This window comes from Rattus norvegicus, chromosome 6 (assembly GCF_036323735.1).
Source record: "Rattus norvegicus strain BN/NHsdMcwi chromosome 6, GRCr8, whole genome shotgun sequence".
NCBI classification, from domain to species: domain Eukaryota; kingdom Metazoa; phylum Chordata; class Mammalia; order Rodentia; family Muridae; genus Rattus; species Rattus norvegicus.
The window spans coordinates 74,477,590-74,495,464 of NC_086024.1; the positions used below are offsets into that span (position 1 = coordinate 74,477,590).

Sequence of the window (17,875 nt, forward strand, 5' to 3'; positions counted from 1 at the left end):
TCAATTTGTCTTTTCTACAAAGATTCCATTTCTTTGTTAAATTCTATTTTCATAACTGTTTTCCTTGTTTTACTTAACAATTGTATTTCCACGCTCTTCATTTAGTCACTTATTCAGTCTCTTTAAACTCCTTGAATACATCTATAATTGCTATTTTGTATGATTTTTTTCCTCTATAAAGTTTTTATTATTATTTATTTATTCACTTTACACCCTAATTGTGGCTCCCTATCTCTCCTCTCTTCCCAGTTCTACCCTTACAAGTCGCTACCCTCTCCCCTTTGAGAGTTCCCTCTTGGGTACCACCCACCCTGGGACATCTGGTCACCACAGGTCTGAGTGCATCCTCTTCCCCTGAGCCCCAACTAGATAGTGGAGCTAGGGGAAGGGGATCCAATGGCAGGCAACTTAGTCAGAGACCACCCCTGGTCCAGTTGCTAAAGGACCCACATGAAGATCAAGCTTCACATCTGCTATTAATGTTTAGGGGGCCTAGGTTCAAGCCCTGCATGCTCTTTGGTTAGTGGTTCAGTCTCTGTGAACACCGCTGGCCCCAGGTCATTTGACTCTGTAGGTCTTCTTATGGTGTCCTGGACCTCTCCAGCTCCCTCAATTTTGTCCCACAATCTTCCACAAGACTCCTGGAGCACTGCCTGGGAGTGAGAGCAACAACTGATGCAAGGAAACTGGAGACCTGGTATGGGGGATGTTCCCAAGAGTCTATAGGGTGACCCCTAAGTTGAGATTTTTACCAGCGGGGCATATGGAGACTGAAGTGGCCACCTCCTGTAGTCAAGTAGGACTTCTAGGAGGAAGAGGGACATCAACCTACCCACAAACCCTTCAACCTAAATTGCCCTTCCTACAAGATGCACAGGAATAAAGTCCAAGCAGAAATTGAGGAAATGGCCAGATAATGACAGGTCTAACTTGAAATATATCCCATGTAAGATAGCCAACCCCTGACGCTATTAATGATACTCTGCTATGCTTGCAGACAGGAACCAGGCATAGCTGTCTCCTGAGAGGTTTCATCCAGTAGGGTATGGAGACAGATGCATAGACCCACAGCCAAATATAAGTGCTATTTTTAAGTTCTTGTCTTCTGTATCATTTTCTCAGGAAATATTGGGTGGTCCTGGTTTCTGGAAGAGGCGTGCTATCTCACTTGTTCTTCTTAGTATTTTTGCAGCGGCACCTAAGCATTTGCAGTGAGGATACTTAGTGTTTCATGTTGTGGAGATCTGGAGATTGCCTTGTTGGTAGGTGTTTGGATTTTTGTTTGCTGTTACCCCAGCCCATCAGATTGTAGACCAGCCGTGCGATACTGCATTTCCAGGCTGCGGGAAGATGGAATGTCAGGGCTTTAATTTACATTTCCCTGTTGGATACCAATACTGGGCACTTTTTCAGATGTGTATTCATCATTTATGTTTCTTTTGAGAATTCTATTCAAATCCATAGCTTGTTTTTAATTGTTTTCTTGATGCTTCTTCTTCTTTTTTCTTTTTTTCTTTTTTTTTGGGGGGGTGGGGAGCTGGGGACCGAACCCAGGGCCTTGTGCTTGCTAGGCAAGCGCTCTACCACTGAGCTAAATCCCCAACCCCTTGATGCTTATTTTTAAATATAAATTGTACTCATTTTTGGTGTGTGTGCATGCATATGCATGTCATAGCAGTCAAATGGAGGTCAGAACACAACCTTGTGGAGTTGGTTCTTTCCTTCTGAAAGTTTTATGAGGGTTCTGGGGACTGAACTAAGGTCTCTAGGTAGCATTTTCAAGCCCCCCATCCTCTGAACCATCTTGTCAGCCCTTGGTGCTTATATTTGAAATTCCTTATATATTCTAGATAGAAATACTTGATCAGATATGTAGCTAGCAAAGATTTTTTTCTCTCACCTTGTAAGCTGCTTCTTCACTTTATTAACTCTTTATTGTGCAAAAAAGAAGTCTTCAATTTTATGGGATCAGATTTTCATCTATTAAGCTGACTTTATCAGCAAGTAGAGTCCTATCTTGAAAGTCCTCATCCATAGCTGCATCTTATATTGTACTCCTGCCTTTTTCCTGTCGAGGTTTCAGAGTTTTGGGTTTTACATTAAGCTATTGGATTTATTTAGAGTTGATTTTTGTGCCGGGTGAGAGGAAGGGATCTCGTTTCATTTTCTTACATGTAGATATCTAGTTTCCCCAGAACTAGTTGATGTCTTTTATCCAGTGTGTACTCCTTACATCTTTGTTGAAAACAATGTAGCTGTAGCTGTGTGAACTCTATGCTGTGCTGTGCTGTGCTGTGCTGTGCTGTGCTGTGCTGTGCTGTGCTGTGCTATTGATCAACATGTCTGTTTTGTGACACGCTAACTTTTTATCTATGGCTCTGTAATATAACTTGAAATCAGATGTAGCAATACCTTCAGCATTATAATTTTCATTCATGATTGCTTAATCAATGTGTGATATATTGTTCCTTTTGTAATATATTGTGAATTGTGATATATTGATTCTTCTGATCAGTGAGCGAGTCTGGGAATCTGCATTAGTTATTGTTTTATTATTGTGATAAAACACCATAACCAAGGCAATTTATGGAAAGAAGGTTTTATTAGAGCTAATATCCTGCCAAGCCCAGTGTAGCCTTGGTGTAGACAGAATGACACGGTTCCTACCCCTGGGACAGGGCCCAGGTGTGAGCCTCCATGAGTATCGGTGGCTACTGTTGGCATAAGGCTTGTTTGATTAATAATGTACATATTTTCATATTCCTCCACAGAATATCCTCCCTGTTATCATTAATGACTCCATGAGAATTAGAGTCCAGGAGTTTAGGGCGTGGCTATGTCTCTACAAAATGGTAAATGCTGAGATCTTCAGGATAGCTACGGGAAAGATTTCTAGATGCATGAGTTCAAAATATATATAATTTCTCAACTATACAAAATGTAAGGATGCAATATGAATTGCAGGTGCTTCACGAATCTAAAGGAACAAAGGCAACTACACTATGAGCCAGTTTGTCAGAAAGATACAAAGGCACGCAGATTCCTGAATTCAAGGTGAGCCTAAGATAGAGCAAGGTTAATTAAGCCCAGGTATGGTAGAAATGCTAATTTCAGGGCAGGGTCTCATTCAACTAGCTATCACCTCTGTTGAACAAAGACTAGCAGATCTCTGAGTTATTTTGCAATATTAAAAGAACTGTGTGCTTGCTGTTTCCTAAGGGTCAAAGGGCTGGGGTCACAGAATGCTGATTTATTGGATAGTCAAAAGGAAACCTGCAGTAAATGACTGGATTGATAGGTAATTCTGTGGGAGATGAGCTATCCAAAAACTTTTTAGAATAAAAAGAATTGCTTGGAGAACACACACACACACACACACACACACACACACAGAGCAAACAGGACATGAACAGTGAGATCTCTTAGAATAGCAGCAGAACACAGGTTGTCAGCCTAGATCCACGATTTGACTTCGAGTCATTCTTTTCACTGCTCCCAGACGCACCTTCTCTCAGAACCCCTCTCCAAGCCGTGGCTCCTCCTTGGCAACATCCCAATAGCTACCATGAATGATGGCAGAGAGAGGCCGGACATCAGGCAGCAGGCATGACAGTTAGAGATGGTACCCGGTAGAAGGTGAAAGCTGAGAGCTCACTCTTCAAACCACAAGCAGGAAACACAGAGAAAAGTGGGGGTGGCAAAAGGCTGTTAGGCTGTAGAGCCTGTCTCCAGAAATACACCTCTTCCACACATCCTAAACCTATCCAAGTGGTGCCACCAATTTAGGATCAAGTGTTCAGACATCCAAGATTACGGGGGGACATTTATCAGCCAAACCACCACATCCCACTCTGTGACTGCCACAGTCTTGTGGCCATAACATAATGCCAAAAGTTGCCTTCCAGGAACAGAAATGCTTTATGCTCTCTTTTGCAAGCTTAACTTGTTGGAAGCTTAACTGTGTGGTACCATATCCTGAGAGAATCCTTTGCTTTATTCCAATGAAAATCCAGCTTCTCCTCAATGCTATTCATCTCTTTAACAAAGACAGCCTCTTTTTAAGCACAAGCTTTGACTGTAGCATTAATCTTGCCAGGATCCTTCCTCTCTCCCTGAAAGACCCCAGCTTAGCAGCAGTAACGCCATTTTGCAAGGCTGTACTTAAGATGACTGGTTCAGGGAAAGGTTAGAACACTGAGTACACAGCGGCTGCCAAGCAAGATATGTTTGGTTGAAGGCCTGGCAACAGGACGACTTCGGTTGAGCACCTGACAATGAAAAAAAGCCCCAGGAGAGGTCCCACACCCTGGTGGGGGGCCGAGTCAGTCGTTATGTTCCAAGAAGGTAGCTAAGAAACTTGCCCCCGGGCTGAACCCTTGGGGGGCCGAGTCAGCCGTTATGTTTCTGGAAGGTAGCTAGGAAACTTGCCCCCGGGCTAAACCCTTGCCATATTAGAATCCACCAATTATATCCCTGTAACCATGCATCTGCTTCTGTATGCTTGCTTCTGCTCCCCAAAATCCTATAAAAGCCCATCCTTGGTTCTGTGGGGCGCGCCAGTCCCCCGAGTGACTGAAGCGCCCGCAGGTGCCTGTGCCTGTGTATCCCAACAATAAACCAAATCCTCTTGCTGATTGCATCCTGTGGTGTCTCGGTCTGGTCTTTGGAGTTGGAGGGTCTCCATCCCGAGGGAAAGTTCTCCCTGAGAGCTTTTCATTTGGTGCATTGGCCGGGAAAGGAGATCCTCCACCCAGGGACCACCGACCACCCACTGGGAGGTAAGCCGGCCGGCGTCTGTCTGATTTTGTCTCGTTCTGCCTTATTCTGTCTGTTCTGTGAGCGCTCAGCCAGGTCTGTTCTGTGAGCGCTCAGCCAGGTTCTGTGAGCGCTCAGCCAGGTCTGTTCTGTGAGCGCTCAGCCAGGTCTGTTCTGTGAGCGCTCAGCCAGGTCTGTTCTGTGAGCGCTCAGCCAGGTTGTTTGGAATTTGGGCGGGACGAAGAAGGAGCTGACGAGCTCGGACTTCTCGCCCCGCAGCCCTGGAAGACGTTCCAAGGGTGTTAGGGGCCCGACTTTTCGGGGCCCAATCTGGGAGAGGAAAAAGATCCGGACTAACGGCACTCTGTCTGTATTTTTGGCTTTCAGAGGGCCCCGGACCTTTGCCACCTCCATCTGACTTTTTGCTTTCAGTTTGGTACCAAAGCCGTGCAGCACGCCTGTCTGTTGTTTGTTTGACTGTTGGTGTTGTTTGTTTTCTCTGTGTTCTAATCTTCCTTAGAACTAACATGGGACAGTCCCTAACAACGCCCCCAAGTCTCACTCTTGATCATTAGAAAGACGTCCACGACCGGGCACACAACCAGTCCGTCGAGGTTAAAAAAAAAAAAAGAAAAATGGCAGACTCTCTGCACATCCGAGTGGCCCACTTTCGGAGCGGGATGGCCAGTGAATGACACATTTAATAAGATCATTATTTTACAGGTTAAAGATCGGGCCGTCCACGGACATCCTGACCAGGTTTCTTATATTATCACTTGAGAGAGTCTCACCTTAAACCCCCCCGGGCGGAACCCTTCGTGGACCCGAAATGGCCTCCCCTCAACCCCCAGCCTGCCCCCTCGGCCCCGCCCGGTCTGCCGGCCACGTCTTCCTCTCTCTACCTTTGTGAAATCAGAGCCTTCTAAAAAAACCTGTCCTCCCGGCAGACCCAAACTCCCCTCTCATAGATCTTCTCTCTGACAGGCCCGGCTGAAACGGAGGAGGCAGAGCCGCCGGCCAGATCAGTTGCCGGGCCACAGTCTGATAAGGGTTTCTCCCCTGTCGCAGGGAGATTGCGCAATAAGCGCGAGGTGATGCCAGATACAACCTCCCAGGCTTTCCCACTTAGATAGGGAACCGGTGGCCAGACCCAATACTGGCCGTTTTCAGCAGCTGACATTTACAATTAGAAACAACACAACCCTTCTTTCTCCAAAGATCCGGTGGCACTCAGCGACCTAATAGAATCTGTTTTACTTACCCACCAGCCTACTTGGGATGACTGCCAACAGCTCTTACAGGCCCTCTTAACCTCAGAAAAAAAACAAAGAGTGTTCCTAGAGGCCAGAAAGCATGTTCTGGGAGATGATGGGCGTCCCACCCAGCTGCCTGAGGACCAAACTGGGATTTTAATACAGCTGAAGGTAAGGGACACCTACGCCTTTATCGCCAGTTGCTTCTAGCGGGTCTCCGAGGGGCTATACGACGCCCTACTAATTTGGCTCAGGTAAAACAGGTATTACAGGAAGCAGGAGAAACTCCCTCCGCCTTTCTAGAGAGATTTAAGGAGGCCTACCGTATGTACACTCCCTATGACCCAGATGACCCAGGACAAATGACGAGTGTCTCTATGTCCTTCATCTGGCAGGCTGCTCCAGATATCAGGACTAAGTTACAGAGGTTAAAAAATTTGCAGGGCTATACATTACAGGATTTACTTAAAGAAGCTAAAAAGATTTTTAATAAGAAAAAGATAAAAAAAAAAACAAACAAACAAAAAATTGAGTCAAATCTTGGCCGCCGTAGTACAGGGCCAAAAAAGGAAGGGAGATAGGGGGGAGCTCGAAAGGGGCTGAAGCTGGATAAAGATCAATGTGCCTATTACAAAGAGAAAGGACACTGGGCCAGAGAGTGCCCCAAGAAGCCTGGCGGACCCCGAAAGCCTCGACCACGAACCTCCCTCTTGGCTCTAGATAAAGATTAGAGAGGTCAGGGCCAGGAGCCCCCCCCCCCTGAGCCCAGGGTAACGCTTAAAGTTGGGGGGCAGCCGGTTACTTTCCTGGTAGACACAGGAGCCCAACATTCAGTCCTCACCCGAGCTTCAGGACAACTCAGCGACCGGACGGCCTGGGTACAAAGAGCTACTGGTGAGAAACAATACCGATGGACTACGGACCGCCGGGTTCAGCTGGCTACTGGTAAGGTGACCCATTCCTTCTTACATGTTCCGGACTGCCCGTACCCTCTGCTGGGCCGTGACCTGCACACCAAACTAAAGGCACAAATTCATTTTGAGGAAGGAGGGGCCCAAATAACTGGCCCCCACGGAACTCCCCTTCAAGTTCTAACCCTACAACTAGAGGATGAATATAGACTATATGAACCGGGACAGGACAAGCCACAATCCCTAGAAATAGACACTTGGGTCACGAATTTTCCACTGGCTTGGGCAGAGACTGGTGGGATGGGGTTGGCGCTCCAACAGCCCCCCTTAATTACAACTCCAGTCTCCATAAAACAATACCCCCTGTCACATGAAGCTTATCAAGGTATAAGGCCTCACATTACGAGGCTTCTAGATCAAGGCATCCTAGTCCCCTGCCGGTCGCCTTGGAATACGCCTCTTCTGCCTGTTAAGAAACCCGGCACTGGAGATTATAGGCCAATACAAGACTTGAGAAAGGTCAACAAGAGGATAAAAGATATTCATCCAACTGTTCCAAACCCTTACAATTTGCTCAGTAACTGTTCATCGATGAGAAACAGGGATATGCTAAAGGGGTCCTAACACAAAGGTTGGGACCCTGGAAACGCCCTGTGGCCTACCTGTCTAAGAAATTGGACCCTGTGGCCTCCGGCTGGCCACCGTGCCTAAGGATGGTGGCTGCTATTGCTGTCCTGATCAAGGATGCTGGAAAATTGACTTTGGGACAGCCACTCACCATCCTAGCACCCCACGCAGTGGAGGCCTTGGTAAAGCAGCCCCCAGACCGCTGGCTCTCTAATTCCCGCATGAGAGGGAGAGCGAAAGGCTAGAGCTGCGGTCACTATGGAGGACAGACAAAGTGATTTGGGCGAAAGCCCTGCCTGCTGGTACCTCCGCACAACGGGCTGAACTCATCGCCTTGACTCAGGCGCTCAAGATGACAAAAGGTAAGAGGCTAAATATATATACAGACAGCCGTTATGCCTTTGCCACGGCACACATCCACGGGGAGATCTACTGGAGGCGGGGGCTGCTCACATCTGAGGGTAAAAATATGGCTAAAATTCTGGCCCTCTTAGAAGCCCTATTCTTGCCCAAAAGACTGAGTATTATACATTGTCCAGGACACCAGAAAGAACACAACCCAGAGACACGAAGAAACCGGCTGGCCGATGCCACGGTGCGAGAAGCGGCCATGAGCAAACAAATCTTGTCCTTAAATAGCCCAGACCAACCCACGCCCCCACCAGTGGGACAAACCAGTTGGGTTTATGCCCATGAGGACATAGAGCTCCTAAAAAAATGGGGGCCATCTACCACCCTCAACTAAAACAGTGGGTCTACAAAGGAAAGACAGTTATGCCAATAAAAATGACTTTTAAATTGATCTCCTTTTTACATAAATTAACCCATTTGGGGTTTAAGAAGATGACTAGATCGAGAAGAGATAAATCTGTGTTTTTTAAATCGAGACAAAGCGATACAAAAGGTGACTGAGAGTTACAAAGCGTGCGCTCAGGTTAACCCGAGAAGGACCATGATTGGACAAGGAGTTCATCCTAGGGGACACCGTCCCGACATCCATTGAGAAATTGGTTTTACTAAAATTAAACCAGATATATATGGATACAAGTATCTCCTAGTGTTTGTAGACACCTTCTCAGGATGGGTCAAAGCCTTCCCCACGAAACACGAGACTACAAAAATGGTCACCAAGAAGCTCCTCGAGGAAATCTTTCCCAGGTATGACATGCCTCAAGCGTTGAGGTCAGACAACGGGCCCACTTTTGTCTCCCAAGTAAGTCAGTTGGTGGCCAAATTGCTGGGGATTGATTGAAAATTACATTGTGCCTATAGACCCCAGAGTTCAGGTCAGGTAGAACACATAAATAGAACAATTAAGGAGACTTTATCCAAACTTACGCTTACAACTGGCTCAAAGGATTGGGTGGCCCTCCTTCCCCTAGTTCTATATCGGGCCCGGAATACCCCGGGCCCCCATGGTCTAACTCCTTTTAAAATAATATATAGAACACCACCCCCATTTGTCCATTTCTTTGATTCAAACATTGCTGATTTTGCTGACAGCCCTTCTCTGAGGGCCCATTTACAGGCCCTACAGATTGTACAGAGAGACGTCTGGAGACCTTTGGCCGCTGCTTACCAGGACAAGCTTGAACATCCGGTGGTGCCACACCCGTTCCAGATTAGAGACACCGTGTGGGTGCACAGACACCAGACCAAGAATCTCGAGCCACGGTGGAAAGGACCCTACACCATCCTCCTGACTACCCCGACCGCCCTAAAGGTAGACGGAGTCTCGGCTTAGATCCACACACCACACGTCAAGACAGTCCGGTCTGAGGAATTGACTAATCACATCACTACACCCCAGACATGGAGAGTTCAGCACACTCCAAACCCCTTAAAGTTAAAACTCCTACGTGGCTCCTCCTAGTCCTTTTGTGGCCTAGAGTCAGTGGGGGAATAAGCCCCCACCAGACAGAAATTTCTTGACCAAGTCGAGTGAAAGATTTCACTCAAAGTTAGCAAAAAAATGGGGGAATGAAAGACCCCAGCTTAGCAGCAGTAACGCCATTTTGCAAGGCTGTACTTAAGATGACTGGTTCAGGGAAAGGTTAGAACACTGAGTACACAGCGGCTGCCAAGCAAGATATGTTTGGTTGAAGGCCTGGCAACAGGACGACTTCGGTTGAGCACCTGACAATGAAAAAAAGCCCCAGGAGAGGTCCCACACCCTGGTGGGGGGCCGAGTCAGTCGTTATGTTCCAAGAAGGTAGCTAAGAAACTTGCCCCCGGGCTGAACCCTTGGGGGGCCGAGTCAGCCGTTATGTTTCTGGAAGGTAGCTAGGAAACTTGCCCCCGGGCTAAACCCTTGCCATATTAGAATCCACCAATTATATCCCTGTAACCATGCATCTGCTTCTGTATGCTTGCTTCTGCTCCCCAAAATCCTATAAAAGCCCATCCTTGGTTCTGTGGGGCGCGCCAGTCCCCCGAGTGACTGAAGCGCCCGCAGGTGCCTGTGCCTGTGTATCCCAACAATAAACCAAATCCTCTTGCTGATTGCATCCTGTGGTGTCTCGGTCTGGTCTTTGGAGTTGGAGGGTCTCCATCCCGAGGGAAAGTTCTCCCTGAGAGCTTTTCATCCCAAATATACATTTTTTTTTCTTTTTCATTGTAGAACTACATATAAGTGATTACTAATGACCTCACAGCAGTCAGTAGTGGGAAGTCTTGAAATCTCTTTTGTAAATTTAGTCTCATGTAACATCTTAGGAAACACAGGTAAGAAGCAGCCACTTTTTTTTTTTTTTTTGGCCAAAATACTATAGGAGCAGTCTTTAATCCAATGGCTAATATTGCTGTCCTCTGAAACCTCTTGAGTTGGGTCTCCATGGCTTTTAGCAGTAGTGGTCTTCCAGGGTAGGTTCTTTAGGGTCTGCTTACAACATTCACCTGCTTCTCTAGTCCAAAGTTCCAAAGTTTTCCACAGTCATCAAAAGACAAAAACAAAAACAAAAACCAAACCAAACCAAACAACAACAACAAAACCAGCATGGTCACAGGTGTCATAGTGAAAGACCCACCCCATGAGTCTTAACTCAGAGCTGCAACAGGCTTGAACGAGCCCAGGCACGCCCAGATACCTAGGGCCGAGTCACCGTTAAAACTAACAGATCATAAAAGGAAAGGAATACAGAACAGACTAGGAGTACCGGATCTGGCAGGAAGGGATAAGCCCCTAGCCCCCCCCCCCCCGGACATTCAGGACGTCCCAGCCCGCACGTACTCTTTTACCATGTTACAACCTCATTCGAATATGATTCAAACCTGCCAATGTGTGTAGCTATACCTTATTACCTCATCATGTGAAATAACCAATCATATGTGAATATGTCTATGTGCCTCGTTTAAATCCACCAATCCCCGTAACTGTGCATCTGCTTCTGTACGCCTGCTTCTGCTTCCCCAAACCCTATAAAAGCCCCATGCTGGAGCTGCTGGGCGCGCAAGTCCTTCGAAGAGACTGTGTGCCCGCAGGTACCTGTGTTTTCCAATAAACCCTCTTGCTGATTGCATCCGAGTGGCCTCAGCTCGGTCATTGGGCGCTTGGGGTCTCCTCCTGAGGGAAAGGTCCTCTCTGGAGGTCTTTCAATAGTATACTGGCTAGTTTTATGTCAACTGGACACAAGCTAGCATGATCTGAATTAATCTCCATTAAGAAAATGTATCCAGGGGTTGGGGATTTGGCTCAGTGGTAGAGCGCTTGCCTAGCAAGAGCAAGGCCCTGGGTTCAGTCCCCAGCTCTGAAAAAAGAAAAGAAAAAAAAAAAAAAAGAAAGAAAGAAAATGTATCCACAAGATTCAGATATAGGGAATTTTATAATTAGTGGTTGATGGGAGAGAGTGCCGGGGACCTGAGAAGAGGTAAAGAGTAGGAGAGGGAGAATAAAATCAGGCACAATGGTCAGGAGTATCTTGTAGCCTTGACTAGCAGTCAGAGTTCCTCTTTATTTACACAGAACCCAGTAGGCAGGAATAGATACAAGTTATTCCAAGAGATGTATATCGTATCATTTTTGTTCCCAGAGACATGTTTAAGTTCCCCTTGCATGTCTGAAGTCATAACTTTAGTCATCATTGATAAACTGTGACAGAACTGAATTATTTTATTACAATCATTTTCCCTCATCAACCATATATCTCAACTTCTAAGAATCTAGAGGCATATTTTGCCAAAGCAAACATATATGGTAAATGACAGCCAGTTCTCAGACTGGCAGCTCTTGTGGTTTCAAGGGCACTAGACAAAAAAAAAAAATTCTCCAAGCCAGCCCAGGCAGATTGCCATGTCTCAAGTGGCATATGATTAACTCTTAATGGTCAGAGTGCCAATTGTCATTAGGCTCAAGAAAAAGCTTCGGGCCAAAGCTGCTGCAATTATTATTCAATTTCTGACATAATATAATTGGTTATATTTTATACAAACAGAAACCCTAATTAAGACACATAGCAAGAGCCCACTCCTTGGTACCAACTTACGTTTTAGTCACTTTGCTATGGCTATGAGAAAAACCAAGGCAACTTATAGAAGGAAGGGTTTATTTGGGCTTAGAGCTCTAGGTGGTTAGGGTCCAAAGTGTCAATGACAGCAAGACCACAGGCAGCAGGCATAGTGGCTGGAACTATGTATATCGTATCATTTTTGTAAGAGCTAAGGTCTCATATCTTGAACCTTAAGTAGGAAACACAGAGAGAAAAGTTGAAATGGTTTAAGGTTTTCAAACCTCAAAGCCCACTCCAGAGACATACCTCCTCCAGCAAGGCCACTCTTCCTAAGGACACTACCAACTAGGGCCCAAGTATTCAAATTGCCTGAGGCTATTGAAGACATTATTAAATGATTTGGTTTTCAGATCCTTTCTTCCTTTCTTGTTTTTGTCAATTTCTTCAGTACCCTAAAGCACTAACGTTTTCATTTTAGAGGTCCTTCACTTCCTTGGCTAGATTTATTTCAATGTTTTTGTTCATTTTTGATTTGGGAGTTTTGTTTTTGATGCTACCTACCATGGATGGGATTGTTTCCCTCATTTCTTTCTCAGTATGTTTATCATTGGTGTATCGAAAGGATGCTAATTTTTGTTTATTAATATTGTATTTTGTCATATTGCCAAAAAGGTTGTGATGGGTATTCTTGGTTATCAACTTGACTATACATGGAATTAACAAAAATTCAAGTAGGCTGGCTGGGTATCCCTTTGAGGGTTTTTTTCTCCTTAGTTAAACCCAGTTTTAGCTAGGCACACCTTTAATCCAGATCTTTTGGGGTGGGAAAACCCACTTTTAATCTGAGCCACAGTCAACCTAATAATGGCCATGGAAGAAGGCAGCTCCCTCTTGTTGCTTGCCTGCTCTCATCTGCTGGCAAGTCCATTCCTTCACTGACATTAGAGCCTACTTCTTCAGGATTCTGGTGTGTACTGAAGACCAGCTAAGGCGTCCAGCCTTATGAACTGAATGATTACTGGATTCTCAGACTTTCCATTGGTGGACTGCCGTTGTTGGAGTAGCTGGACCACAGCTTATAAGCCATTCTGATATATCCGTTTTCTATCTCTATATGTGTAGATAGAAAAGTTTAGGATAGAAAGATAGGTAGGTAGATAGATAGACAAACAGACAGATTTTCATTCTACAACTTCTGTTCCTTTAGAGAACCCTACTACATATTTTCAGTACCAGAAGTGGTTCTAGAAGAGAAATACACAGATAAATTTGTTTATTTGTTTGTTTTGCTTTTTTGAGACAAGAATAAACACTGGCTGTCCTAGAACTTGATCTATAGACCAGTGTGGCCTCAAACTCAGATATCTATCTGCCTGTGTAAGGACAACATAAACCCCTTTTGTCTCCATTTAAGGACCAGGTCTGATTTTTGAAAAAGGCTGCTGTAAGGCATCAGCTCCAGAACAGACCCTAAGTCCCAGAAACTAGTCCATAAGACGCCAACTCCAAGAAAAGACCATAAAGTTGTTCAACAAGATCAAAAACGTCCTTTCAAAGAACAGCCTGGAGATAATCACAAAAAGAAATGGGGAAATATCTTATCTCAGAATGGACCATCTGTGCTGGGCAGTCCTATCTCATGTGGACTCTGTGGTTAAACCATCTCTGTGGTTAAACGTTCATGATGTAGGAATGCAGACCACTGACCTACCCCTAGCATCCACCAATGAGATTTTAGATTACCTAATCCTTCTAGAGAGTTCCCTGGTTCCCTATAAGAAGGCTTGTGTGACTTCGTCTGGGGTCTCTATTTTAGAGAATGGTGGACTCCCTGTATGCTGAACGTTTCTGCAGAATAAATATTCTTTTTTTCTGCAAACTGAGTAACAGGGTCTTCCTTCAGTGATTTTTGGATCCTTATACCTGTGCCTCTGGAATGCTAGGATCAAAGGCATCCACCATCTCACAGCTGGCTTCAACGATTGAATTTTTTTAATATCTGAAATCAACTTTCCAACTTGACAATCCCCACAGTTACTGAAGCCTCTCAAATTGCTGAAGCCTCTTCTGGAAGTTCAGAGACTTCTAAACTCACGCACTTAACTATATCACAAACTTAAGGACATCGACGCATTTGATTGTCCTAATTCACCAAGTATGAGGGGCTATGGATTCAGGGACTTTGTGTATAAAACTTTTGACAGTTCATGGAAAAGTAAGAAAAGCGATGATACTGGTCAGTTGCCCTTTCCATCTCTGGATAAATTGACAAAGGCTAACCATGAGCTCTGTGATAAAACTAGCCAACCTTTAGCATGTCAGGGTACAGTGAAGAATAACAATGAACTTAGTGATAAAAACAGATGTTCAAGAACAGTCTAAGAGTTTGCAAGCATACCCTGGAAGAGAATCTTCCCTCCAGCAGCCATAGAGCTCAAGCTGTAGAAAATTAAACTGAAGCCCTTGTTATAAAGTTGGCTGAGTTACAGTGAAAATTCAAGCCCCAGCCTTGCAAGGTGTCAGCAGTTAAAGTAAGGGCATTAATTGGTAAAAAATGGGATCCTGTAACATGGATATGTTTTGGGAAGACTCTACTGAAGCTGAGAACTATGAACCTTCCTATTCTCCAGGGTTCATCTCACCTGAGGAAGTAGTCTCTTTCCCTAAGCAGATTTACTCTCACCCCCACCCACTGGAAATTGCCCTTGTCACCTTTGACTGAGGAAAGTAACCCTCCATTGTTTGCTAAACCAGCAGTGACTTTCCTTGAAGGAGATGCCAACCAAGTTAGACCAATACCGATGTCTCTCAGGGCCTACAAATAGTTACCTCTAGATCAGTAGCCAGACTAAAGGCTGAGCAGAATTCTAAACTGGTGTCTTAGGGTTTTACTGCTGTGAACAGATACCGTGACCAAGGCAACTCTTATAAAGGCAATATTTAATTGGGGCTGGCTTACAGGTTTAGAGGTTCAGTCCAATATCATTGAGGTGGGAACACGGCAGTGTCCAGGCAGGCAAAGTGAGGAGGAGCTGAGAGTTTTAAATCTTCATCTGAGGGCTGCTAGGACCAGAAGACTGGCTTCCAGGGAGCTAGGATGAGGGTCTTAAAGCCCACGACCACAATGACACACTTCTTCCAACAAGGCCACACCTCCTAAGAGTGCCACTTCCTGGACCAAGCATATTCAAACCATCACAGATGGAGATAGAGTTAAGTCAATGAGGAGGTATGCTACACTACTAAAGAGCTTAATGAGTTAGGTAATTCATTCAAGCAGAAGTCTGAGGAATATATGTTTGAATGAATATTAAGGGTTTAAGATAATAGTGAGGTTGGATCGATGGGGTGCTGCTGTGTTCTCTTTGGGCCGGGGCCTAAGCCGCGCCAGGAGAGGGACGGACATTCATGGCGGATGGTCATTCAGTGAGAATGGCGACCGCTCTTCTGGTTCTGCCAGCGGGCCCCTCGTCTCTCCTCCCCATTCCTTTGCCGGGTGGTGTGTGGAAGTCAGGGGTGCGGCTGTCCGGCACCAGCACTGACCCGCGCGCACTTCTCGCTGTGGTTCGCCGGGTCCCTGTGGATGCGTCAGGCGCTCCTGCCCTCACAACGTTCACTGTGTTTAGCTCGGCCCTCTTCCCTGTGCCGGAGGGAGGGTGGTTGACCCGCCGCGGTGCATGCCCTTCCCGACTGGTGTGTGCACGCGCCCTGCTTTTGCGAGCCTTGTATTTAAAAAAAAAGATAATAGTGGAAGGGAAGTAAAACGGAATCAGGCCTGAGTTTATTGATTTGAACCCACTGAGTGAAGATTTAGTTTACTAGACTTAGTGTGTGTACTGGCCAGTTTTGTGTATCCCTGGGCTAGTAGTCCTGGGTTCTATAAGAAAGCAAGCTGAGCAAGCCAGGGAAAGCAAGTCAGTAAGCAGCACACTCATGGCCTCTGTATCAGCTCCTGCCTCTAAGTTCCTGTCCTGACTTCCTTTGGTGATGGAAGTGTAGGCTGAATAAACCCTTTCCTCTCCAACTTGCTTCTTGGTTATGATGTTTTGTGCAGACAGTATGGAAGTTTGCACAGTAAAAATTGGTGTCAAAAGTTGGTTTGAATGATTGGCTAAAGCAGTTGCCAAAAAAAAAAAAAAGATGCCTGATATCTTTTGGTTTAGTGTTGATGAAGGGATTTTCAGGCTCTGAGAAATTGCAATGCTAGGGTGGGTACACTGTGTAAAACCTCATCCTCCGCAATGGGAAGTCCCAGAAGATATGCCCTTCACTAATGATGTAAGAGGTGTAGTGGTTATTCTTGGTTGTCAGCTTGACTGAATGTGGAATGAACTACAATCCAGAATTGGAAGGCTCACCTTTGACCCTGATCTTGAGGCTAAGAGATACAAGTTTCTGACCTGGATCTTGGTATGAAGATCTTAAGGCAAAGTGGCTATGAATCCCAGGAGCCTAAGGAAAAGAGATCTCTGAGTTCTAGGTCATCTGGGACAAAGCAAGTCCCAGATCCAGGCGTAGTGGCACACACTTTTAATCTGGGCCACACCTTCTATTGGAGACCTACTTAAGGACACTGGAAGAAGGAAGAGTCTCTTTTCACCTGCTTGCCTTGTGGGACTGAGCCACTGCTAGATCTTTGGACTTCCATTCACAGCTGCTCCTGATCATTGTTGGGGAGTTGGACTACAGACTGTAAGTCATCCACAAATTCCCTTACTATATAGAGACTACCCATAAGTTCTGTGACTTTAGAGAACCCTGACTAAGACAAGAGGTAAAATAATTAGAAAGACACCATCATATCTGAAGAAATGTGTAGTCCCCTTTTCCATGTGCCAGACCTTAGGTTTCTTTAAAGATTGCTACTCAACTGGATGAATTAAATCCATTGGGTTTGATTGGGCCTCAGAGTTGACGAGGCCACATGGCAGCACTGAATCACTAAAGGCAAAGTGATGATAGTTACTTGTAATGGGACACATAGACAAAGCAATATTCATAATGGCCTAACCTGTAATGGTCAGCATGGGTAAAATGATTTTAATGGTTGCATGACTCCTATGGACCTTGGGGTTTTAGCTAATCAATCATAGTTTTTTCCAGGCATGAAATAGATAAGAAGCCTCCTGCATTTTTGTTTAATCTATTTAAGTGGAAAATTCTCTAATGAAAGAAAAGTTACGGGCTGGAGAGATGGTTCAGTGGTTAAGAGCAGCAACTGTTCTTCCAGAGGTCCTGAGTTCAATTCCCAGCAACCACATGGTGGTTCACAGCCACCTGTACTGGGATTCGATGCCCCTTTCTGGTGTATGTTAAGAGAGCAACAGTGTACTCATATACATAAGGTAAATAAATAAATCTCTTAAAGAAAAGTTACCTTGGATCATGGCAAAAGAGAATTTCAGCTCATGAACCAATTTGCAGACTGGACCCAGAAATCTTTGAATGAAGAAACAGCCAGGTTCCCCTGAGGAAGGACCTTGATAAAATACCTGAAAGTTAGCTTTTCTGTAGTCAGAGGTTCTTAACCTATGAATCTCAAACCATTTGGGGTTTGCATATTATATATCCTACATAGCAGATATTTACATTACAATTCATAAGAGTAGCAAAATTCCATTTAAGTAGTAGTAGTAACAATGGGACCTCATAAAATTGCAAAGCTTCTGTAAGGCAAAGGACACTGTTAATAGAGCCAAATGGTGATCAACAGATTGGGAAAAGATCTTTACCAATCCTGCATCCGATAGAGGGCTAATTTCTGATATGTACAAGAAGTTAAACTCCAGACAACCAAATAATCCTATTAAAAATTGGGTACAGAGCTAAACAAAGAATTCTCAACATCAAGGGATATCAAACATCGGAGTAGCACCTAAAGACA

General features: G+C 45.2%; 1 long non-coding RNA gene across 1 annotated transcript; it reads left to right on the forward strand.

The window, feature by feature from the left end:
• Positions 1-4,817: 4,817 nt before the first annotated feature.
• On the forward strand, positions 4,818-10,049 carry LOC134479383 (uncharacterized). Its single transcript, XR_010052670.1, has 2 exons — positions 4,818-6,179; positions 6,855-10,049. It is a non-coding gene; the product is annotated as an uncharacterized LOC134479383 (long non-coding RNA).
• The last annotated feature ends 7,826 nt before the right edge of the window (positions 10,050-17,875 follow it).